The sequence below is a fragment of the Camelus dromedarius genome, chromosome 35 (genome assembly GCF_036321535.1).
Source record: "Camelus dromedarius isolate mCamDro1 chromosome 35, mCamDro1.pat, whole genome shotgun sequence".
In the NCBI taxonomy this organism is placed as follows: Eukaryota; Metazoa; Chordata; class Mammalia; order Artiodactyla; family Camelidae; genus Camelus; species Camelus dromedarius.
The window spans coordinates 2,263,984-2,289,692 of NC_087470.1; positions in this window are offsets into that span (position 1 = coordinate 2,263,984).

The following is a 25,709-nucleotide window of genomic DNA, read 5'->3' on the forward strand; positions in this document are numbered from 1 at the left end:
TTTTACAGTGAAAACTGCAGGAACTTCAAACCGGCACTAGGAAACAGACTGAGAGACCAGAGTAAAAGTTTCTCCTGCAACCCGTTCCCTTTGTGCTAGATGAACGAACGTCTCTCCACATGCTCAGTTCTGAGAGATAAGTGTGTGTGAAAGCCGTCCTTCACCTAGCTTGTTGGGAACACAAAGTTTCTTTTCAGTTGCAAACTCCACTCCATATATATATATGGGGAGGTACTAGCTCCAACTCGGTTTTACAGTGAAAACTGCAGGAACTTCAAACCGGCACTAGGAAACAGACTGAGAAACCAGAGTAAAAGTTTCTCCTGCAACCTGTTCCCTTTGTGCTAGATGAACGAACGTCTCTCCACATGCTCATTTCTGAGAGATATGTGTGTGTGAAAGCCGTCCTTCAGCTAGCTTTTTGGGAACATAAAGTTTCTTTTCAGTTGCAAACTCCACTCCATACATATATATGTGGAGTTACTAGCTCCAACTCGGTTTTACAGTGAAAACTGCAGGAACTTCAAACCGGCACTAGGAAACAGACTGAGAAACCACAGTAAAAGTTTCTCCTGCAACCCATTCCCTTTGTGCTAGATGAGCGAACGTCTCTCCACATGCTCAGTTCTGAGAGATAAGTGTGTGTGAAAGCCGTCATTCACCTAGCTTGTTGGGAACACAAAGTTTCTTTTCAGTTGCAAACTCCACTCCATACATATATATGGGGAGGTACTAGCTCCAACTCGGTTTTACAGTGAAAACTGCAGGAACTTCAAACCAGCACTAGGAAACAGACTGAGAATCCAGAGTAAAAGTTTCTCCTGCAACCGGTTTCCTATGTGCTAGATGAACGATCGTCTCTCCACCTGCTCAGTTCTGAGAGATAAGTGTGTGTGAAAGCCGTTCTTCACCTAGCTTGGTGGGAACACAAAGTTTCTTTTCAGTTGCTAACTCCACTCCATACATATATATGGGGAGGTACTAGCTCCAACAAGGTTTTACAGTGAAAACTGCAGGAACTTCAAACCGGCACTAGGAAACAGACTGAGAAACCACAGTAAAAGTTTCTCCTGCAACCCATTCCCTTTGTGCTAGATGAGCGAACGTCTCTCCACATGCTCAGTTCTGAGAGATAAGTGTGTGTGAAAGCCGTCATTCACCTAGCTTGTTGGGAACACAAAGTTTCTTTTCAGTTGCAAACTCCACTCCATACATATATATGGGGAGGTACTAGCTCCAACTCGGTTTTACAGTGAAAACTGCAGGAACTTCAAACCAGCACTAGGAAACAGACTGAGAATCCAGAGTAAAAGTTTCTCCTGCAACCCGTTTCCTATGTGCTAGATGAACGATCGTCTCTCCACCTGCTCAGTTCTGAGAGATAAGTGTGTGTGAAAGCCGTTCTTCACCTAGCTTGGTGGGAACACAAAGTTTCTTTTCAGTTGCTAACTCCACTCCATACATATATATGGGGAGGTACTAGCTCCAACAAGGTTTTACAGTGAAAACTGCAGGAACTTCAAACCGGCACTAGGAAACAGACTGAGAAACCACAGTAAAGTTTCTCCTGCAACCCGTTCCCTTTGTGCTAGATGAACGAACGTCTCTCCACATTCTCAGTTCTGAGAGATAAGTGTGTGTGAAAGCCGTCCTTCACCTAGCTTGTTGGGAACACAAAGTTTCTTTTCAGTTGCAAACTCCACTCCATACATATATATGGGGAGGTACTAGCTCCAACTCGGTTTTACAGTGAGAACTGCAGGAAATTCGAACCGGCACTAGGAAACAGACTGAGAAACCAGAGTAAAATTTTCCCCTGAAACCCGTTCCCTTTGTGCTAGATGAACGAACGTCTCTCCACATGCTCAGTTCTGAGCGATAAGTGTGTGTTAAAGCCGTCCTTCACCTAGCTTGGTGGGAACACAAAGTTTCTTTTCAGTTGCAAACTCCACTCCATACATATATATGGGGAGGTACTAGCTCCAACCAGGTTTTACAGTGAAAACTGCAGGAACTTCAAACCGGCACTAGGAAACAGACTGAGAAACCACAGTAAAGTTTCTCCTGCAACCCGTTCCCTTTGTGCTAGATGAACGAACGTCTCCCCACATGCTCAGTTCTGAGAGATAAGTGTGTGTGAAAGCCGTCCTTCACCTAGCTTGTTGGGAACACAAAGATTCTTTTCATTTGCAAACTCCTCTCCATACATATATATGGGGAGGTACTAGCTTCAACTCGGTTTTACAGTGAAAACTGCAGGAAATTCGAACCGGCACTAGGAAACAGACTGAGAAACCAGAGTAAAAGTTTCCCCTGCAACCCGTTCCTTTTGTGCTAGATGAACGAACGTCTCTCCACATGCTCAGTTCTGAGAGATATGTGTGTATGAAAGCCGTACTTCATCTAGCTTTTTGGGTACACAAAGTTTCTTTTCAGTTGCAAACTCCACTCCATACATATATATGGGGAGGTACTAGCTCCAACTCGGTTTAACAGTGAAAACTGCAGGAACTTCAAACCGGCACTAGGAAACAGACTGAGAAACCAGAGTAAAAGTTTCTCCTGCAACCTGTTCCCTTTGTGCTAGATGAACGAACGTCTCTCCACATGCTCAGTTCTGAGAGATAAGTGTGTGTGAAAGCCGTCCTTCACCTAGCTTGTTGGGAACACAAAGTTTCTTTTCAGTTGCAAACTCCACTCCATACATATATATGGGGAGGTACTAGCGCCAACTCGGTTTTACAGTGAAAACTGCAGGAACTTCAAACCGGCACTAGGAAACAGACTGAGAAACCAGAGTAAAAGTTTCTCCTGCAACCTGTTCCCTTTGTGCTAGATGAACGAACGTCTCTCCACATGCTCAGTTCTGAGAGATGTGTGTGTGTGAAAGCCGTCCTTCAGCTAGCTTTTTGGGAACATAAAGTTTCTTTTCAGTTGCAAACTCCACTCCATACATATATATGGGGTGGTACTAGCTCCAACTCGGTTTTACAGTGAAAACTGCAGGAACTTCAAACCGGCACTAGGAAACAGACTGAGAAACCACAGAAAAAGTTTCTCCTGCAACCCGTTCCCTTTGTGCTAGATGAGCGAACGTCTCTCCACATGCTCAGTTCTGAGGGATAAGTGTGTGTGAAAGCCGTCCTTCACCTAGCTTGTTGGGAACACAAAGTTTCTTTTCAGTTGCAAACTCCACTCCATACATATATATGGGGAGGTACTAGCACCAACTCGGTTTTACAGTGAAAACTGCAGGAACTTCAAACCGGCACTAGGAAACAGACTGAGAAACCAGAGTAAAAGTTTCTCCTGCAACCCGTTTCCTATGTGCTAGATTAACGATCGTCTCTCCACCTGCTCAGATCTGAGAGATAAGTGTGTGTGAAAGCCGTCCTTCACCTAGCTTGTTGGGAACACAAAGTTTCTTTTCAGTTGCAAACTCCACTCCATACATATATATGGGGAGGTACTAGCTCCAACTCGGTTTTACAGTGAAAACTGCAGGAAATTCAAACCGGCACTAGGAAACAGACTGAGAAACCAGAGTAAAAGTTTCTCCTGCAACCCGTTGCATTTGTGCTAGATGAACGAACGTCTCTCCACATGCTCAGTTCTGAGAGATAAGTGTGTGTGAAAGCCGTCCTTCACCTAGCTTGTTGGGAACACAAAGTTTCTTTTCAGTTGCAAACTCCACTCCATACATATATATGGGGAGGTACTAGCTCCAACTCGCTTTTACAGTGAAAACTGCAGGAACTTCAACCCGGTACTAGGAAACAGACTGAGAAACCAGAGTAAAGTTTCTCCTGCAACCCGTTCCCTTTGTGCTAGATGAGCGAACGTCTCTCCACATGCTCAGTTCTGAGAGATAAGTGTGTGTGAAAGCCGTCCTTCACCTAGCTTGTTGGGAACACAAAGATTCTTTTCAGTTGCAAACTACTCTCCATACATATATATGGGGAGGTACTAGCTTCAGCTCGGTTTTACAGTGAAAACTGCAGGAAATTCGAACCGGCACTAGGAAACAGACTGAGAAAGCAGAGTAAAAGTTTCCCCTGCAACCCGTTCCTTTTGTGCTAGATGAACGAACGTCTCTCCACATGCTCAGTTCTGAGAGATATGTGTGTATGAAAGCCGTACTTCATCTAGCTTTTTGGGTACACAAAGTTTCTTTTCAGTTGCAAACTCCACTCCTTACAAATATATGGGGAGGTACTAGCTCCAACCAGGTTTTACAGTGAAAACTGCAGGAAATTCAAACCGGCACTAGGAAACAGACTGAGAAACCACAGTAAAAGTTTCTCCTGCAACCCGTTCCCTTTGTGCTAGATGAACGAACGTCTCTCCACATGCTCAGTTCTGAAAGATGTTTGTGTGTGAAAGCCGTCCTTCACCTAGCTTGTTGGGAACACAAAGTTTCTTTTCATTTGCAAACTCCACTCCATACATATATATGGGGAGGTACTAGCTCCAACTCGGTTTAACAGTGAAAACTGCAGGAACTTCAAACCGGCACTAGGAAACAGACTGAGAAACCAGAGTAAAAGTTTCTCCTGCAACCTGTTCCCTTTGTGCTAGATGAACGAACGTCTCTCCACATGCTCAGTTCTGAGAGATAAGTGTGTGTGAAAGCCGTCCTTCACCTAGCTTGTTGGGAACACAAAGTTTCTTTTCAGTTGCAAACTCCACTCCATACATATATATGGGGAGGTACTAGCTCCAACTCGGTTTTACAGTGAAAACTGCAGGAACTTCAAACCGGCACTAGGAAACAGACTGAGAAACCAGAGTAAAAGTTTCTCCTGCAACCTGTTCCATTTGTGCTACATGAACGAACGTCTCTCCACATGCTCAGTTCTGAGAGATGTGTGTGTGTGAAAGCCGTCCTTCAGCTAGCTTTTTGGGAACATAAAGTTTCTTTTCAGTTGCAAACTCCACTCCATACATATATATGGGGGGTACTAGCTCCAACTCGGTTTTGCAGTGAAAACTGCAGGAACTTCAAACCGGCACTAGGAAACAGACTGAGAAACCACAGTAAAAGTTTCTCCTGCAACCCGTTCCCTTTGTGCTAGATGAGCGAACGTCTCTCCACATGCTCAGTTCTGAGGGATAAGTGTGTGTGAAAGCCGTCCTTCACCTAGCTTGTTGGGAACACAAAGTTTCTTTTCAGTTGCAAACTCCACTCCATACATATATATGGGGAGGTACTAGCTCCAACTCGGTTTTACAGTGAAAACTGCAGGAACTTCAAACCGGCACTAGGAAACAGACTGAGAAACCAGAGTAAAAGTTTCTCCTGCAACCTGTTCCCTTTGTGCTAGATGAACGAACGTCTCTCCACATGCTCAGTTCTGAGAGATGTGTGTGTGTGAAAGCCGTCCTTCAGCTAGCTTTTTGGGAACATAAAGTTTCTTTTCAGTTGCAAACTCCACTCCATACATATATATGGGGATGTACTAGCTCCAACTCGGTTTTACAGTGAAAACTGCAGGAACTTCAAACCGGCACTAGGAAACAGACTGAGAAACCATAGTAAAAGTTTCTCCTGCAACCCGTTCCCTTTGTGCTAGATGAGCGAACGTCTCTCCACATGCTCAGTTCTGAGAGATAAGTGTGTGTGAAAGCCGTCCTTCACCTAGCTTGTTGGGAACACAAAGTTTCTTTTCAGTTGCAAACTCCACTCCATACATATATATGGGGAGGTACTAGCTCCAACTCGGTTTTACAGTGAAAACTGCAGGAACTTCAAACCAGCACTAGGAAACAGACTGAGAATCCAGAGTAAAAGTTTCTCCTGCAACCCGTTTCCTATGTGCTAGATTAACGATCGTCTCTCCACCTGCTCAGATCTGAGAGATAAGTGTGTGTGAAAGCCGTCCTTCACCTAGCTTGTTGGGAACACAAAGTTTCTTTTCAGTTGCAAACTCCACTCCATACATATATATGGGGAGGTACTAGCTCCAACTCGGTTTTACAGTGAAAACTGCAGGAAATTCAAACCGGCACTAGGAAACAGACTGAGAAACCAGAGTAAAAGTTTCTCCTGCAACCCGTTGCATTTGTGCTAGATGAACGAACGTCTCTCCACATGCTCAGTTCTGAGAGATAAGTGTGTGTGAAAGCCGTCCTTCACCTAGCTTGTTGGGAACACAAAGTTTCTTTTCAGTTGCAAACTCCACTCCATACATATATATGGGGAGGTACTAGCTCCAACTCGCTTTTACAGTGAAAACTGCAGGAACTTCAAACCGGTACTAGGAAACAGACTGAGAAACCAGAGTAAAGTTTCTCCTGCAACCCGTTCCCTTTGTGCTAGATGAGCGAACGTCTCTCCACATGCTCAGTTCTGAGAGATAAGTGTGTGTGAAAGCCGTCCTTCACCTAGCTTGTTGGGAACACAAAGTTTCTTTTCAGTTGCAAACTCCACTCCATACATATATATGGGGAGGTACTAGCTCCAACTCGGTTTTACAGTGAAAACTGCAGGAACTTCAAACCAGCACTAGGAAACAGACTGAGAATCCAGAGTAAAAGTTTCTCCTGCAACCCGTTCCCTAAGTGCTAGATGAACGAACATCTCTCCACATGCTCAGTTCTGAGAGATAAGTGTGTGTGAAAGCCGACCTTCACCTAGCTTGTTGGGAACACAAAGTTTCTTTTCAGTTGCAAACTCCACTCCATACATATATATGGGGAGGTACTAGCTCCAACTCGGTTTTACAGTGAAAACTGCAGGAACTTCAAACAGGCACTAGGAAACAGACTGAGAAAGCAGAGTAAAAGTTTCTCCTGCAACCCGTTCCTTTTCTGCTAGATGAACGAACGTCTCTCCACATGCTCAGTTCTGAGAGATATGTGTGTGTGAAAGCCGTACTTCACCTAGCTTTTTGGGAACACAAAGTTTCTTTTCAGCTGCAAACTCCACTCCTTACATATATATGGGGAGGTACTTGCTCCAACCAGGTTTTACAGTGAAAACTGCAGGAAATTCAAACCGGCACTAGGAAACAGACTGAGAAACCAGAGTAAAAGTTTCTCCTGCAACCTGTTCCCTTTGTGCTAGATGAACGAACGTCTCTCCACATGCTCAGTTCTGAGAGATGTCTGTGAGTGAAAGCCGTCCTTCAGCTAGCTTTTTGGGAACATAAAGTTTCTTTTCAGTTGCAAACTCCACTCCATACATATATATGGGGAGGTACTAGCTCCAACTCGGTGTTACAGTGAAAACTGCAGGAACTTCAAACCGGCACTAGGAAACAGACTGAGAAACCATAGTAAAAGTTTCTCCTGCAACCCGTTCCCTTTGTGCTAGATGAGCGAACGTCTCTCCACATGCTCAGTTCTGAGAGATAAGTGTGTGTGAAAGCCGTCCTTCACCTAGCTTGTTGGGAACACAAAGTTTCTTTTCAGTTGCAAACTCCACTCCATACATATATATGGGGAGGTACTAGCTCCAACTCGCTTTTACAGTGAAAACTGCAGGAACTTCAAACCGGTACTAGGAAACAGACTGAGAAACCAGAGTAAAGTTTCTCCTGCAACACGTTCCCTTTGTGCTAGATGAGCGAACGTCTCTCCACATGCTCAGTTCTGAGAGATAAGTGTGTGTGAAAGCCGTCCTTCACCTAGCTTGTTGGGAACACAAAGATTCTTTTCAGTTGCAAACTCCTCTCCATACATATATATGGGGAGGTACTAGCTTCAACTCGGTTTTACAGTGAAAACTGCAGGAAATTCGAACCGGCACTAGGAAACAGACTGAGAAACCAGAGTAAAAGTTTCCCCTGCAACCCGTTCCTTTTGTGCTAGATGAACGAACGTCTCTCCACATGCTCAGTTCCCGAGAGATATGTGTGTATGAAAGCCGTACTTCATCTAGCTTTTTGGGTACACAAAGTTTCTTTTCAGTTGCAAACTCCACTCCTTACAAATATATGGGGAGGTACTAGCTCCAACCAGGTTTTACAGTGAAAACTGCAGGAAATTCAAACCGGCACTAGGAAACAGACTGAGAAACCAGAGTAAAATTTTCTCCTGCAACCCGTTCCATTTGTGCTAGATGAACGAACGTCTCTCCACATGCTCAGTTCTGAAAGATGTTTGTGTGTGAAAGCCGTCCTTCACCTAGCTTGTTGGGAACACAAAGTTTCTTTTCATTTGCAAACTCCACTCCATACATATATATGGGGAGGTACTAGCTCCAACTCGGTTTAACAGTGAAAACTGCAGGAACTTCAAACCGGCACTAGGAAACAGACTGAGAAACCAGAGTAAAAGTTTCTCCTGCAACCTGTTCCCTTTGTGCTAGATGAACGAACGTCTCTCCACATGCTCAGTTCTGAGAGATAAGTGTGTGTGAAAGCCGTCCTTCACCTAGCTTGTTGGGAACACAAAGTTTCTTTTCAGTTGCAAACTCCACTCCATACATATATATGGGGAGGTACTAGCTCCAACTCTGTTTTACAGTGAAAACTGCAGGAACTTCAAACCGGCACTAGGAAACAGACTGAGATACCAGAGTAAAAGTTTCTCCTGCAACCTGTTCCCTTTGTGCTAGATGAACGAACGTCTCTCCACATGCTCAGTTCTGAGAGATGTGTGTGTGTGAAAGCCGTCCTTCAGCTAGCTTTTTGGGAACATAAAGTTTCTTTTCAGTTGCAAACTCCACTCCATACATATATATGGGGAGGTACTAGCTCCAACTCGGTTTTACAGTGAAAACTGCAGGAACTTCAAACCGGCACTAGGAAACAGACTGAGAAACCAGAGTAAAAGTTTCTCCTGCAACCCGTTCCCTTTGTGCTAGATGAGCGAACGTCTCTCCACATGCTCATTTCTGAGGGATAAGTGTGTGTGAAAGCCGTCCTTCACCTAGCTTGTTGGGAACACAAAGTTTCTTTTCAGTTGCAAACTCCGCTCCATACATATATATGGGGAGGTACTAGCTCCAACTCGGTTTTACAGTGAAAACTGCAGGAACTTCAAACCGGCACTAGGAAACAGACTGAGAAACCAGAGTAAAAGTTTCTCCTGCAACCTGTTCCCTTTGTGCTAGATGAACGAACGTCTCTCCACATGCTCAGTTCTGAGAGATGTGTGTGTGTGAAAGCCGTCCTTCAGCTAGCTTTTTGGGAACATAAAGTTTCTTTTCAGTTGCAAACTCCACTCCATACATATATATGGGGAGGTAATAGCTCCAACTCGGTTTTACAGTGAAAACTGCAGGAACTTCAAACCGGCACTAGGAAACAGACTGAGAAACCATAGTAAAAGTTTCTCCTGCAACCCGTTCCCTTTGTGCTAGATGAGCGAACGTCTCTCCACATGCTCAGTTCTGAGAGATAAGTGTGTGTGAAAGCCGTCCTTCACCTAGCTTGTTGGGAACACAAAGTTTCTTTTCAGTTGCAAACTCCACTCCATACATATATATGGGGAGGTACTAGCTCCAACTCGGTTTTACAGTGAAAACTGCAGGAACTTCAAACCAGCACTAGGAAACAGACTGAGAATCCAGAGTAAAAGTTTCTCCTGCAACCCGTTTCCTATGTGCTAGATTAACGATCGTCTCTCCACCTGCTCAGATCTGAGAGATAAGTGTGTGTGAAAGCCGTCCTTCACCTAGCTTGTTGGGAACACAAAGTTTCTTTTCAGTTGCAAACTCCACTCCATACATATATATGGGGAGGTACTAGCTCCAACTCGGTTTTACAGTGAAAACTGCAGGAAATTCAAACCGGCACTAGGAAACAGACTGAGAAACCAGAGTAAAAGTTTCTCCTGCAACCCGTTGCATTTGTGCTAGATGAACGAACGTCTCTCCACATGCTCAGTTCTGAGAGATAAGTGTGTGTGAAAGCCGTCCTTCACCTAGCTTGTTGGGAACACAAAGTTTCTTTTCAGTTGCAAACTCCACTCCATACATATATATGGGGAGGTACTAGCTCCAACTCGCTTTTACAGTGAAAACTGCAGGAACTTCAAACCGGTACTAGGAAACAGACTGAGAAACCAGAGTAAAGTTTCTCCTGCAACCCGTTCCCTTTGTGCTAGATGAGCGAACGTCTCTCCACATGCTCAGTTCTGAGAGATAAGTGTGTGTGAAAGCCGTCCTTCACCTAGCTTGTTGGGAACACAAAGTTTCTTTTCAGTTGCAAACTCCACTCCATACATATATATGGGGAGGTACTAGCTCCAACTCGGTTTTACAGTGAAAACTGCAGGAACTTCAAACCAGCACTAGGAAACAGACTGAGAATCCAGAGTAAAAGTTTCTCCTGCAACCCGTTCCCTAAGTGCTAGATGAACGAACATCTCTCCACATGCTCAGTTCTGAGAGATAAGTGTGTGTGAAAGCCGACCTTCACCTAGCTTGTTGGCAACACAAAGTTTCTTTTCAGTTGCAAACTCCACTCCATACATATATATGGGGAGGTACTAGCTCCAACTCGGTTTTACAGTGAAAACTGCAGGAACTTCAAACAGGCACTAGGAAACAGACTGAGAAAGCAGAGTAAAAGTTTCTCCTGCAACCCGTTCACTTTGTGCTAGATGAACGAACGTCTCTCCACATGCTCAGTTCTGAGAGATATGTGTGTGTGAAAGCCGTACTTCACCTAGCTTTTTGGGAACACAAAGTTTCTTTTCAGTTGCAAACTCCACTCCTTACATATATATGGGGAGGTATTAGCTCCAACCAGGTTTTACAGTGAAAACTGCAGGAAATTCAAACCGGCACTAGGAAACAGACTGAGAAACCAGAGTAAAAGTTTCTCCTGCAACCTGTTCCCTTTGTGCTAGATGAACGAACGTCTCTCCACATGCTCAGTTCTGAGAGATGTGTGTGAGTGAAAGCCGTCCTTCAGCTAGCTTTTTGGGAACATAAAGTTTCTTTTCAGTTGCAAACTCCACTCCATACATATATATGGGGAGGTACTAGCTCCAACTCGGTGTTACAGTGAAAACTGCAGGAACTTCAAACCGGCACTAGGAAATAGACTGAGAAACCATAGTAAAAGTTTCTCCTGCAACCCGTTCCCTTTGTGCTAGATGAGCGAACGTCTCTCCACATGCTCAGTTCTGAGAGATAAGTGTGTGTGAAAGCCGTCCTTCACCTAGCTTGTTGGGAACACAAAGTTTCTTTTCAGTTGCAAACTCCACTCCATACATATATATGGGGAGGTACTAGCTCCAACTCGGTTTTACAGTGAAAACTGCAGGAACTTCAAACCAGCACTAGGAAACAGACTGAGAATCCAGAGTAAAAGTTTCTCCTGCAACCCGTTTCCTATGTGCTAGATGAACGATCGTCTCTCCACCTGCTCAGTTCTGAGAGATAAGTGTGTGTGAAAGCCGTTCTTCACCTAGCTTGGTGGGAACACAAAGTTTCTTTTCAGTTGCAAACTCCACTCCATACATATATATGGGGAGGTACTAGCTCCAACCAGGTTTTACAGTGAAAACTGCAGGAACTTCAAACCGGCACTAGGAAACAGACTGAGAAACCACAGTAAAGTTTTTCCTGCAACCCGTTCCCTTTGTGCTAGATGAACGAACGTCTCTCCACATGCTCAGTTCTGAGAGATAAGTGTGTGTGAAAGCCGTCCTTCACCTAGCTTGTTGGGAACACAAAGTTTCTTTTCAGTTGCAAACTCCACTCCATACATATATATGGGGAGGTACTAGCTCCAACTCGGTTTTACAGTGAAAACTGCAGGAACTTCAAACCGGCACTAGGAAACAGACTGAGAAACCAGAGTAAAAGTTTCTCCTGCAACCTGTTCCCTTTGTGCTAGATGAACGAACGTCTCTCCACATGCTCAGTTCTGAGAGATGTGTGTTTGTGAAAGCCGTCCTTCAGCTAGCTTTTTGGGAACATAAAGTTTCTTTTCAGTTGCAAACTCCACTCCATACATATATATGGGGAGGTACTAGCTCCAACTCGGTTTTACAGTGAAAACTGCAGGAACTTCAAACCGGCACTAGGAAACAGACTGAGAAACCACAGTAAAAGTTTCTCCTGCAACCCGTTCCCTTTGTGCTAGATGAGCGAACGTCTCTCCACATGCTCAGTTCTGAGGGATAAGTGTGTGTGAAAGCCGTCCTTCACCTAGCTTGTTGGGAACACAAAGTTTCTTTTCAGTTGCAAACTCCACTCCATACATATATATGGGGAGGTACTAGCTCCAACTCGGTTTTACAGTGAAAACTGCAGGAACTTCAAACCGGCACTAGGAAACAGACTGAGAAACCAGAGTAAAAGTTTCTCCTGCAACCTGTTCCCTTTGTGCTAGATGAACGAACGTCTCTCCACATGCTCAGTCCTGAGAGATGTGTGTGTGTGAAAGCCGTCCTTCAGCTAGCTTTTTGGGAACATAAAGTTTCTTTTCAGTTGCAAACTCCACTCCATACATATATATGGGGAGGTACTAGCTCCAACTCGGTTTTACAGTGAAAACTGCAGGAACTTCAAACCGGCACTAGGAAACAGACTGAGAAACCACAGTAAAAGTTTCTCCTGCAACCCGTTCCCTTTGTGCTAGATGAGCGAACGTCTCTCCACATGCTCAGTTCTGAGAGATAAGTGTGTGTGAAAGCCGTCCTTCACCTAGCTTGTTGGGAACACAAAGTTTCTTTTCAGTTGCAAACTCCACTCCATACATATATATGGGGAGGTACTAGCTCCAACTCGGTTTTACAGTGAAAAGTGCAGGAACTTCAAACCAGCACTAGGAAACAGACTGAGAATCCAGAGTAAAAGTTTCTCCTGCAACCCGTTTCCTATGTGCTAGATTAACGATCGTCTCTCCACCTGCTCAGATCTGAGAGATAAGTGTGTGTGAAAGCCGTCCTTCACCTAGCTTGTTGGGAACACAAAGTTTCTTTTCAGTTGCAAACTCCACTCCATACATATATATGGGGAGGTACTATCTCCAACTCGGTTTTACAGTGAAAACTGCAGGAAATTCAAACCGGCACTAGGAAACAGACTGAGAAACCAGAGTAAAAGTTTCTCCTGCAACCCGTTGCATTTGTGCTAGATGAACGAACGTCTCTCCACATGCTCAGTTCTGAGAGATAAGTGTGTGTGAAAGCCGTCCTTCACCTAGCTTGTTGGGAACACAAAGTTTCTTTTCAGTTGCAAACTCCACTCCATACATATATATGGGGAGGTACTAGCTCCAACTCGCTTTTACAGTGAAAACTGCAGGAACTTCAAACCGGTACTAGGAAACAGACTGAGAAACCAGAGTAAAGTTTCTCCTGCAACCCGTTCCCTTTGTGCTAGATGAGCGAACGTCTCTCCACATGCTCAGTTCTGAGAGATAAGTGTGTGTGAAAGCCGTCCTTCAGCTAGCTTGTTGGGAACACAAAGTTTCTTTTCAGTTGCAAACTCCAATCCATACATATATATGGGGAGGTACTAGCTCCAACTCGGTTTTACAGTGAAAACTGCAGGAACTTCAAACCAGCACTAGGAAACAGACTGAGAATCCAGAGTAAAAGTTTCTCCTGCAACCCGTTCCCTATGTGCTAGATGAACGAACATCTCTCCACATGCTCAGTTCTGAGAGATAAGTGTGTGTGAAAGCCGACCTTCACCTAGCTTGTTGGGAACACAAAGTTTCTTTTCAGTTGCAAACTCCACTCCATACATATATATGGGGAGGTACTAGCTCCAACGCGGTTTTACAGTGAAAACTGCAGGAACTTCAAACAAGCACTAGGAAACAGACTGAGAAAGCAGAGTAGAAGTTTCTCCTGCAACCCGTTCCTTTTCTGCTAGATGAACGAACGTCTCTCCACATGCTCAGTTCTGAGAGATAAGTGTGTGTGAAAGCCGTCCTTCACCTAGCTTGTTGGGAACACAAAGTTTCTTTTCAGTTGCAAACTCCACTCCATACATATATATGGGGAGGTACTAGCTCCAACTCGGTTTTACAGTGAAAACTGCAGGAAATTCAAACCGGCACTAGGAAACAGACTGAGAAACCAGAGTAAAAGTTTCTCCTGCAACCCGTTGCATTTGTGCTAGATGAACGAACGTCTCTCCACATGCTCAGTTCTGAGAGATAAGTGTGTGTGAAAGCCGTCCTTCACCTAGCTTGTTGGGAACACAAAGTTTCTTTTCAGTTGCAAACTCCACTCCATACATATATATGGGGAGGGACTAGCTCCAACTCGCTTTTACAGTGAAAACTGCAGGAACTTCAAACCGGTACTAGGAAACAGACTGAGAAACCAGAGTAAAGTTTCTCCTGCAACCCGTTCCCTTTGTGCTAGATGAGCGAACGTCTCTCCACATGCTCAGTTCTGAGAGATAAGTGTGTGTGAAAGCCGTCCTTCACCTAGCTTGTTGGGAACACAAAGTTTCTTTTCAGTTGCAAACTCCAATCCATACATATATATGGGGAGGTACTAGCTCCAACTCGGTTTTACAGTGAAAACTGCAGGAACTTCAAACCAGCACTAGGAAACAGACTGAGAATCCAGAGTAAAAGTTTCTCCTGCAACCCGTTCCCTATGTGCTAGATGAACGAACATCTCTCCACATGCTCAGTTCTGAGAGATAAGTGTGTGTGAAAGCCGACCTTCACCTAGCTTGTTTGGAACACAAAGTTTCTTTTCAGTTGCAAACTCCACTCCATACATATATATGGGGAGGTACTAGCTCCAACTCGGTTTTACAGTGAAAACTGCAGGAACTTCAAACAGGCACTAGGAAACAGACTGAGAAAGCAGAGTAAAAGTTTCTCCTGCAACCCGTTCCTTTTCTGCTAGATGAACGAACGTCTCTCCACATGCTCAGTTCTGAGAGATATGTGTGTGTGAAAGCCGTACTTCACCTAGCTTTTTGGGAACACAAAGTTTCTTTTCAGTTGCAAACTCCACTCCTTACATATATATGGGGAGGTACTAGCTCCAACCAGGTTTTACAGTGAAAACTGCAGGAAATTCAAACCGGCACTAGGAAACAGACTGAGAAACCAGAGTAAAAGTTTCTCCTGCAACCTGTTTCCTTTGTGCTAGATGAACGAACGTCTCTCCACATGCTCAGTTCTGAGAGATGTGTGTGAGTGAAAGCCGTCCTTCAGCTAGCTTTTTGGGAACATAAAGTTTCTTTTCAGTTGCAAACTCCACTCCATACATATATATGGGGAGGTACTAGCTCCAACTCGGTGTTACAGTGAAAACTGCAGGAACTTCAAACCGGCACTAGGAAACAGACTGAGAAACCATAGTAAAAGTTTCTCCTGCAACCCGTTCCCTTTGTGCTAGATGAGCGAACGTCTCTCCACATGCTCAGTTCTGAGAGATAAGTGTGTGTGAAAGCCGTCCTTCACCTAGCTTGTTGGGAACACAAAGTTTCTTTTCAGTTGCAAACTCCACTCCATACATATATATGGGGAGGTACTAGCTCCAACCAGGTTTTACAGTGAAAACTGCAGGAACTTCAAACCGGCACTAGGAAACAGGCTGAGAAACCACAGTAAAATTTTTCCTGCAACCCGTTCCCTTTGTGCTAGATGAACGAACGTCTCTCCACATGCTCAGTTCTGAGAGATAAGTGTGTGTGAAAGCCGTCCTTCACCTAGCTTGTTGGGAACACAAAGTTTCTTTTCAGTTGCAAGTTCCACTCCATACATATATATGGGGAGGTACTAGCTCCAACTCGATTTTACAGTGAAAACTGCAGGAAATTCAAACCGGTACTAGGAAAAAGACTGAGAAACCAGAGTAAAGTTTCTCCTGCAACCCGTTCCCTTTGTGCTAGATGAGCGAACGTCTCTCCACATGCTCAGTTCTGAGAGATAAGTGTGTGTGAAAGCCGTCCTTCAACTAGCTTGTTGGGAACACAAAGTTTCTTTTCAGTTGCAAACTCCACTCCATACATATATATGGGGAGGTACTAGCTCCAACTCGGTTTTACAGTGAAAACTGCAGGAACTTCAAACAGGCACTAGGAAACAGACTGAGAAAGCAGAGTAAAAGTTTCTCCTGCAACCCGTTCCTTTTCTGCTAGATGAACGAACGTCTCTCCACATGCTCAGTTCTGAGAGATATGTGTGTGTGAAAGCCGTACTTCACCTAGCTTTTTGGGAACACAAAGTTTCTTTTCAGTTGCAAACTCCACTCCTTACATATATATGGGGAGGTACTAGCTCCAACCAGGTTTTACAGTGAAAACTGCAGGAAATTCAAACCGGCACTAGGAAACAGACTGAGAAACCAGAGTAAAATTTTCTCCTGCAACCCGTTCCCTTTGTGCTAGATGAACGAACGTCTCTCCAAATGCTCAGTACTGAAAGATGTGTGTGTGTGAAAGCCGTCCTTCACCTAGCTTGTTGGGAACACAAAGTTTCTTTTCAGTTGCAATCTCCACTCCATACATATATATGGGGAGGTAGTAGCTCCAACTCGGTTTTACAGTGAAAACTGCAGGAACTTCAAACCGGCACTAGGAAACAGACTGAGAAACCAGAGTAAAAGTTTCTCCTGCAACCCGTTCCTTTTCGGCTAGATGAACGAACGTCTCTCCACATGCTCAGTTCAGAGAGATATGTGTGTGTGAAAGCCGTACTTCACCTAGCTTTTTGGGAACACAAAGTTTCTTTTCAGTTGAAAACTCCACTCCTTACATATATATGGGGAGGTACTAGCTCCAACCAGGTTTTACAGTGAAAACTGCAGGAAATTCAAACCGGCACTAGGAAACAGACTGAGAAACCAGAGTAAAATTTTCTCCTGCAACCCGTTCCCTTTGTGCTTGATGAACGAACGTCTCTCCAAATGCTCAGTTCTGAAAGATGTTTGTGTGTGAAAGCCGTCCTTCACCTAGCTTGTTGGGAACACAAAGTTTCTTTTCATTTGCAAACTCCACTCCATACATATATATGGGGAGGTACTAGCTCCAACTCGGTTTAACAGTGAAAACTGCAGGAACTTCAAACCGGCACTAGGAAACAGACTGAGAAACCAGAGTAAAAGTTTCTCCTGCAACCCGTTCCCCTTGTGCTAGATGAACGAACGTCTCTCCAAATGCTCAGTTCTGCAAGATGTGTGTGTGTGAAAGCCGTCCTTCACCTAGCTTGTTGGGAACACAAAGTTTCTTTTCAGTTGCAAACTCCACTCCATACATATATATGGGGAGGTACTAGCTCCAAATCGGTTTTACAGTGAAAACTGCAGGAACTTCAAACCGGCACTAGGAAACAGACTGAGAAACCAGAGTAAAAGTTTCTCCTGCAACCCGTTCCCTTTGTGCTAGATGAACGAACGTCTCTCCACATGCTCAGTTCTGAGAGATAAGTGTGTGTGAAAGCCGTCCTTCATCTAGCTTGTTGGGAACACAAAGTTTCTTTTCAGTTGCAAACTCCACTCCATACATATATATGGGGAGGTACTAGCTCCAAATCGGTTTTACAGTGAAAACTGCAGGAACTTCAAACCGGCACTAGGAAACAGACTGAGAAACCAGAGTAAAAGTTTCTCCTGCAACCCGTTCCTTTTCGGCTAGATGAACGAACGTCTCTCCACATGCTCAATTCTGAGAGATATCTGTGTGTGAAAGCCGTACTTCACCCAGCTTTTTGGGAACACAAAGTTTCTTTTCAGTTGCAAACTCCACTCCTTACATATATATGGGGAAGTACTAGCTCCAACCAGGTTTTACAGTGAAAACTGCAGGAACTTCAAACCGGCACTAGGAAACAGACTGAGAAACCAGAGTAAAATTTTACCCTGCAACCCGTTCCATTTGTGCTAGATGAACGAACGTCTCTCCAAATGCTCAGTTCTGAAAGATGTTTGTGTGTGAAAGCCGTCCTTCACCTAGCTTGTTGGGAACACAAAGTTTCTTTCAGTTGCAAACTCCACTCCATACATATATATGGGGAGGTACTAGCTCCAACTCGGTTTTACAGTGAAAACTGCAGGAACTTCAAACCGGCACTAGGAAACAGACTGAGAAACCAGAGTAAAAGTTTCTCCTGCAACCCGTTCCCTTTGTGCTAGATGAACGAACGTCTCTCCAAATGCTCAGTTCTGAAAGATGTGTGTGTGAGAAAGCCGTCCTTCACCTAGCTTGTTGGGAACACAAAGTTTCTTTTCAGTTGCAAACTCCACTCCATACATATATATGAGGAGGTACTAGCTCAAACTCGGTTTTACAGTGAAAACTGCAGGAACTTCAAACCGGCACTAGGAAACAGACTGAGAAACCAGAGTAAAAGTTTCTCCTGCAACCCGTTCCCTTTGTGCTAGATGAACGAACGTCTCTCCACATGCTCAGTTCTGAGAGATAAGTGTGTGTGAAAGCCGTCCTTCACCTAGCTTGGTGGGAACACAAAGATTCTTTTCAGTTGCAACCTCCACTCCATACATATATATGGGGAGGTACTAGCTCCAACTCGGTTTTACAGTGAAAACTGCAGGAACTTCAAACCGGCACTAGGAAACAGACTGAGAAACCAGAGTAAAAGTTTCTCCTGCAACCCGATCCCTTTGTGCTAGATGAACGAACGTCTCTCCACATGCTCAGTTCTGAGAGATAAGTGTGTGTGAAAGCCGTCCTTCACCTAGCATGTTGGGAACACAAAGTTTCTTTTCAGTTGCAAACTCCACTCCATACATATATATGGGGAGGTACTAGCTCCAACTCGGTTTTACAGTGAAAACTGCAGGAACTTCAAACCGGCACTAGGAAACAGACTGAGAAACCAGAGTAAAAGTTTCTCCTTCAACCCGTTCCTTTTCGGCTAGATGAACGAACGTCTCTCCAAATGCTCAGTTCTGAAAGATGTTTGTGTGTGAAAGCCGTCCTTCACCTAGCTTGTTGGGAACACATAGTTTCTTTTCATTTGCAAACTCCACTCCATACATATATATGGGGAGGTACTAGCTCCAACTCGGTTTAACAGTGAAAACTGCAGGAACTTCAAACCGGCACTAGGAAACAGACTGAGAAACCAGAGTAAATGTTTCTCCTGCAACCCGTTCCCCTTGTGCTAGATGAACGAACGTCTCTCCAAATGCTCAGTTCTGAATATGTGTGTGTGTGAAAGCCGTCCTTCACCTAGCTTGTTGGGAACACAAAGTTTCTTTTCAGTTGCAAACTCCACTCCATACATATATATGGGGAGGTACTAGCTCCAAATCGGTTTTACAGTGAAAACTGCAGGAACTTCAAACCGGCACTAGGAAACAGACTGAGAAACCAGAGTAAAAGTTTCTCCTGCAACCCGTTCCCTTTGTGCTAGATGAACGAACGTCTCTCCACATGCTCAGTTCTGAGAGATAAGTGTGTGTGAAAGCCGTCCTTCACCTAGCTTGGTGGGAACACAAAGTTTCTTTTCAGTTGCAAACTCCACTCCATACATATATATGGGGAGGTACTAGCTCCAACTCGGTTTTACAGTGAAAACTGCAGGAACTTCAAACCGGCACTAGGAAACAGACTGAGAATAAAGAGTAAAAGTTTCTCCTGCAACCCGTTTCCTATGTGCTAGATGAACGATCGTCTCTCCACCTGCTCAGTTCTGAGAGATAAGTGTGTGTGAAAGCCGTCCTTCACCTAGCTTGGTGGGAACACAAAGTTTCTTTTCAGTTGCAAACTCCACTCCATACATATATATGGGGAGGTACTAGCTCCAACTCGGTTTTACAGTGAAAACTGCAGGAAGTTCAAACCGGCACTAGGAAACAGACTGAGAAACCAGAGTAATAGTTTCTCCTGCAACCCGTTCCCTTTGTGCTAGATGAGCGAACGTCTCTCCACATGCTCAGTTCTGAGAGATAAGTGTGTGTGAAAGCCTTCCTTCACCTAGCTTGTTGGGAACACAAAGTTTCTTTTCAGTTGCAAACTCCACTCCATACATATATATGGGGAGGTACTAGCTCCAAGTCGGTTTTACAGTGAAAACTGCAGGAACTTCAAACCGGCACTAGGAAACAGACTGAGAAACCAGAGTAAAAGTTTCTCCTGCAACCCGTTCCTTTTCTGCTAGATGAACGAACGTCTCTCCACATGCTCAGTTCTGAGAGATATGTGTGTGTGAAAGCCGTACTTCACATAGATTTTTGGGAACACAAAGTTTCTTTTCAGTTGCAAACTCCACTCCTTACATATATATGGGGAGGTACTAGCTCCAACCAGGTTTTACAGTGAAAACTGCATTAAATTCAAACCGGCACTAGGAAACAGACTGAGAAACCAGAGTAAAATCTTCTCCTGCAACCCGTTCCCTTTGTGCTAGATGAACGAACGTCTCTCCAAATGCTCAGTTCTGAAAGATGTTTGTGTGTGAAAGCCGTCCTTCACCTAGCTTGTTGGGAACACAAAGTTTCTTTTCATTTGCAAACTCCACTCCATACATATATATGGAGAGGTACTAGCTCCAACTCGGTTTAACAGTGAAAACTGCAGGAACTTCAAACCGGCACTAGGAAACAGACTGAGAAACCAGAGTAAAATTTTCTCCTGCAACCCGTTCCCTTTGTGCTAGATGAACGAACGTCTCTCCAAATGCTCAGTTCTGAAAGATGTGTGTGTGTGAAAGCCGTCCTTCACCTAGCTTGTTGGGAACACAAAGTTTCTTTTCAGTTGCAAACTCCACTCCATACATATATATGGGGAGGTACTAGCTCCAAATCGGTTTTACAGTGAAAACTGCAGGAACTTCAAACCGGCACTAGGAAACAGACTGAGAAACCACAGTAAAAGTTTCTCCTGCAACCCGTTCCCTTTGTGCTAGATGAGCGAACGTCTCTCCACATGCTCAGTTCTGAGAGATAAGTGTGTGTGAAAGCCGTCCTTCACCTAGCTTGTTGGGAACACAAAGTTTCTTTTCAGTTGCAAACTCCACTCCATACATATATATGGGGAGGTACTAGCTCCAACTCGGTTTTACTGTGAAAACTGCAGGAACTTCAAACCAGCACTAGGAAACAGACTGAGAATCCAGAGTAAAAGTTTCTCCTGCAACCCGTTTCCTATGTTCTAGATGAACGATCGTCTCTCCACCTGCTCAGTTCTGAGAGATAAGTGTGTGTGAAAGCCGTTCTTCACCTAGCTTGGTGGGAACACAAAGTTTCTTTTCAGTTGCAAACTCCACTCCATACATATATATGGGGAGGTACTAGCTCCAACCAGGTTTTACAGTGAAAACTGCAGGAACTTCAAACCGGCACTAGGAAACAGACTGAGAAACCACAGTAAAGTTTCTCCTGCAACCCGTTCCCTTTGTGCTAGATGAGCGAACGTCTCTCCACATGCTCAGTTCTGAGAGATAAGTGTGTGTGAAAGCCTTCCTTCACCTAGCTTGTTGGGAACACAAAGTTTCTTTTCAGTTGCAAACTCCACTCCATACATATATATGGGGAGGTACTAGCTCCAAGTCGGTTTTACAGTGAAAACTGCAGGAACTTCAAACCGGCACTAGGAAACAGACTGAGAAACCAGAGTAAAAGTTTCTCCTGCAACCCGTTCCTTTTCTGCTAGATGAACGAACGTCTCTCCACATGCTCAGTTCTGAGAGATATGTGTGTGTGAAAGCCGTACTTCACCTAGATTTTTGGGAACACAAAGTTTCTTTTCAGTTGCAAACTCCACTCCTTACATATATATGGGGAGGTACTAGCTCCAACCAGGTTTTACAGTGAAAACTGCATTAAATTCAAACCGGCACTAGGAAACAGACTGAGAAACCAGAGTAAAATCTTCTCCTGCAACCCGTTCCCTTTGTGCTAGATGAACGAACGTCTCTCCAAATGCTCAGTTCTGAAAGATGTTTGTGTGTGAAAGCCGTCCTTCACCTAGCTTGTTGGGAACACAAAGTTTCTTTTCATTTGCAAACTCCACTCCATACATATATATGGAGAGGTACTAGCTCCAACTCGGTTTAACAGTGAAAACTGCAGGAACTTCAAACCGGCACTAGGAAACAGACTGAGAAACCAGAGTAAAATTTTCACCTGCAACCCGTTCCATTTGTGCTAGATGAACGAACGTCTCTCCAAATGCTCAGTTCTGAAAGATGTGTGTGTGTGAAAGCCGTCCTTCACCTAGCTTGTTGGGAACACAAAGTTTCTTTTCAGTTGCTAACTCCACTCCATACATATATATGGGGAGGTACTAGCTCCAAATCGGTTTTACAGTGAAAACTGCAGGAACTTCAAACCGGCACTAGGAAACAGACTGAGAAACCACAGTAAAAGTTTCTCCTGCAACCCGTTCCCTTTGTGCTAGATGAGCGAACGTCTCTCCACATGCTCAGTTCTGAGAGATAAGTGTGTGTGAAAGCCGTCCTTCACCTAGCTTGTTGGGAACACAAAGTTTCTTTTCAGTTGCAAACTCCACTCCATACATATATATGGGGAGGTACTAGCTCCAACTCGGTTTTACAGTGAAAACTGCAGGAACTTCAAACCAGCACTAGGAAACAGACTGAGAATCCAGAGTAAAAGTTTCTCCTGCAACCCGTTTCCTATGTGCAAGATGAACGATCGTCTCTCCACCTGCTCAGTTCTGAGAGATAAGTGTGTGTGAAAGCCGTTTTTCACCTAGCTTGGTGGGAACACAAAGTTTCTTTTCAGTTGCAAACTCCACTCCATACATATATATGGGCAGGTACTAGCTCCAACCAGGTTTTACAGTGAAAACTGCAGGAACTTCAAACCGGCACTAGGAAACAGACTGAGAAACCACAGTAAAGTTTCTCCTGCAAACCGTTCCCTTTGTGCTAGATGAACGAACGTCTCTCCACATGCTCAGTTCTGAGAGATAAGTGTGTGTGAAAGCCGTCCTTCACCTATCTTGTTGGGAACACAAAGTTTCTTTTCAGTTGCAAACTCCATTCCATACATATATATGGGGAGGTACTAGCTCCAACTCGGTTTTACAGTGAAAACTGAAGGAACTTCAAACCGGCACTAGGAAACAGACTGAGAAACCAGAGTAAAAGTTTCCCCTGCAACCCGTTCCCTTTGTGCTAGATGAACGAACGTCTCTCCGCATGCTCAGTTCTGAGAGATAAGTGTGTGTGAAAGCCGTACTTCACCTAGCATGTTGGGAACACAAAGTTTCTTTTCAGTTGCAAACTCCACTCCATACATATATATGGGGAGGTACTAGCTCCAACTCGGTTTTACAGTGAAAACTGCAGGAACTTCAAACCGGCACTAGGAAACAGACTGAGAAACCAGAGTAAAATTTTCTCCTGCAACCCGTTCCCTTTATGCTAGATGTACGAACGTCTCTCCACATGCTCAGTTCTGAGAGATAAGTGTGTGTTAAAGCCGTCCTTCACCTAGCTTGGTGGGAACACAAAGTTTCTTTTCAGTTGCAAACTCCACTCCATACATATATATGGGCAGGTACTAGCTCCAACCAGGTTTTACAGTGAAAACTGCAGGAACTTCAAACCGGCACTAGGAAACAGACTGAGAAACCACAGTAAAGTTTCCCCTGCAACCCGTTCCCTTTGTGCTAGATGAACGAACGTCTCTCCACATGCTCAGTTCTGAGAGATAAGTGTGTGTGAAAGCCGTCCTTCACCTAGCTTGGTGGGAACACAAAGTTTCTTTTCAGTTGCAGACTCCACTCCATACATATATATGGGGAGGTACTAGCTCCAACTCGGTTTTACAGTGAAAACTGCAGGAACTTCAAACCAGCACTAGGAAACAGACTGAGAAACCAGAGTAAAAGTTTCTCCTGCATCCTGTTCCATTTGTGCTAGATGAACGAACGTCTCTCTACATGCTCAGTTCTGAGAGATGTGTGTGTGTGAAAGCCGTCCTTCAGCTAGCTTTTTGGGAACATAAAGTTTCTTTTCAGTTGCAAACTCCACTCCATACATATATATGGGGAGGTAGTAGCCCCAACTCGGTTTTACAGTGAAAACTGCAGGAACTTCAAACCAGCACTAGGAAACAGACTGAGAATCCAGAGTAAAAGTTTCTCCTGCAATCCGTTTCCTATGTGCTAGATGAACGATCGTCTCTCCACCTGCTCAGTTCTGAGAGATAAGTGTGTGTGAAAGCCGTACTTCACCTAGCTTGGTGGGAACACAAAGTTTCTTTTCAGTTGCCAACTCCACTCCATACATATATATGGGGAGGTACTAGCTCCAACCAGGTTTTACAGTGAAAACTGCAGGAAATTCATACCGGCACTAGGAAACAGACTGAGAAACCACAGTAAAGTTTCTCCTGCAACCCGTTCCCTTTGTGCTAGATGAACGGACGTCTCTCCACATGCTCAGTTCTGAGAGATGTGTGTGTGTGAAAGCCGTCCTTCAGCTAGCTTTTTGGGAACACAAAGTTTCTTTTCAGTTGCAAACTCCACTCCATACATATATATGGGGAGGTACAAGCTCCAACTCGGTTTTACAGTGAAAACTGCAGGAACTTCAAACCGGCACTAGGAAACAGACTGAGAAACCAGAGTAAAAGTTTCTCCTGCAACCCGTTCCCTATGTGCTAGATGAACGATCGTCTCTCCACATGCTCAGTTCTGAGAGATAAGTGTGTGTGAAAGCCGTCCTTCACCTAGCTTGTTGGGAACACAAAGTTTCTTTTCAGTTGCAAACTCCACTCCATACATATATATGGGGAGGTACTAGCTCCAACTCGGTTTTACAGTGAAAACTGCAGGAACTTCAAACCGGCACTAGGAAACAGACTGAGAAACCACAATAAAAGTTTCTCCTGCAACCCGTTCCCTTTGTGCTAGATGAGCGAACGTCTCTCCACATGCTCAGTTCTGAGAGATATGTGTGTGTGAAAGCCGTCCTTCACCTAGCTTGTTGGGATCACAAAGTTTCTTTTCAGTTGCAAACTCCACTCCATACATATATATGGGGAGGTAGTAGCCCCAACTCGGTTTTACAGTGAAAACTGCAGGAACTTCAAACCAGCACTAGGAAACAGACTGAGAATCCAGAGTAAAAGTTTCTCCTGCAATCCGTTTCCTATGTGCTAGATGAACGATCGTCTCTCCACCTGCTCAGTTCTGAGAGATAAGTGTGTGTGAAAGCCGTTCTTCACCTAGCTTGGTGGGAACACAAAGTTTCTTTTCAGTTGCCAACTCCACTCCATACATATATATGGGGAGGTACTAGCTCCAACCAGGTTTTACAGTGAAAACTGCAGGAAATTCATACCGGCACTAGGAAACAGACTGAGAAACCACAGTAAAGTTTCTCCTGCAACCCGTTCCCTTTGTGCTAGATGAACGAACGTCTCTCCACATGCTCAGTTCTGAGAGATAAGTGTGACTGAAAGCCGTCCTTCACCTAGCTTGTTGGGAACACAAAGTTTCTTTTCAGTTGCAAACTCCACTCCATACATATATATGGGGAGGTACTAGCTCCAACTCGGTTTTACAGTGAAAACTGCAGGAAATTCGAACCGGCACTAGGAAACAGACTGAGAAACCAGAGTAAAAGTTTCTCCTGCAACCCGTTCCCTTTGTGCTAGATGAACGAACGTCTCTCCACATGCTCAGTTCTGAGAGATAAGTGTGTGTGAAAGCCGTCCTTCACCTAGCATGTTGGGAACACAAAGTTTCTTTTCAGTTGCAAACTCCACTCCATACATATATATGGGGAGGTACTAGCTCCAACTCGGTTTTACAGTGAAAACTGCAGGAAGTTCAAACCGGCACTAGGAAACAGACAGAGAAACCAGAGTAATAGTTTCTCCTGCAA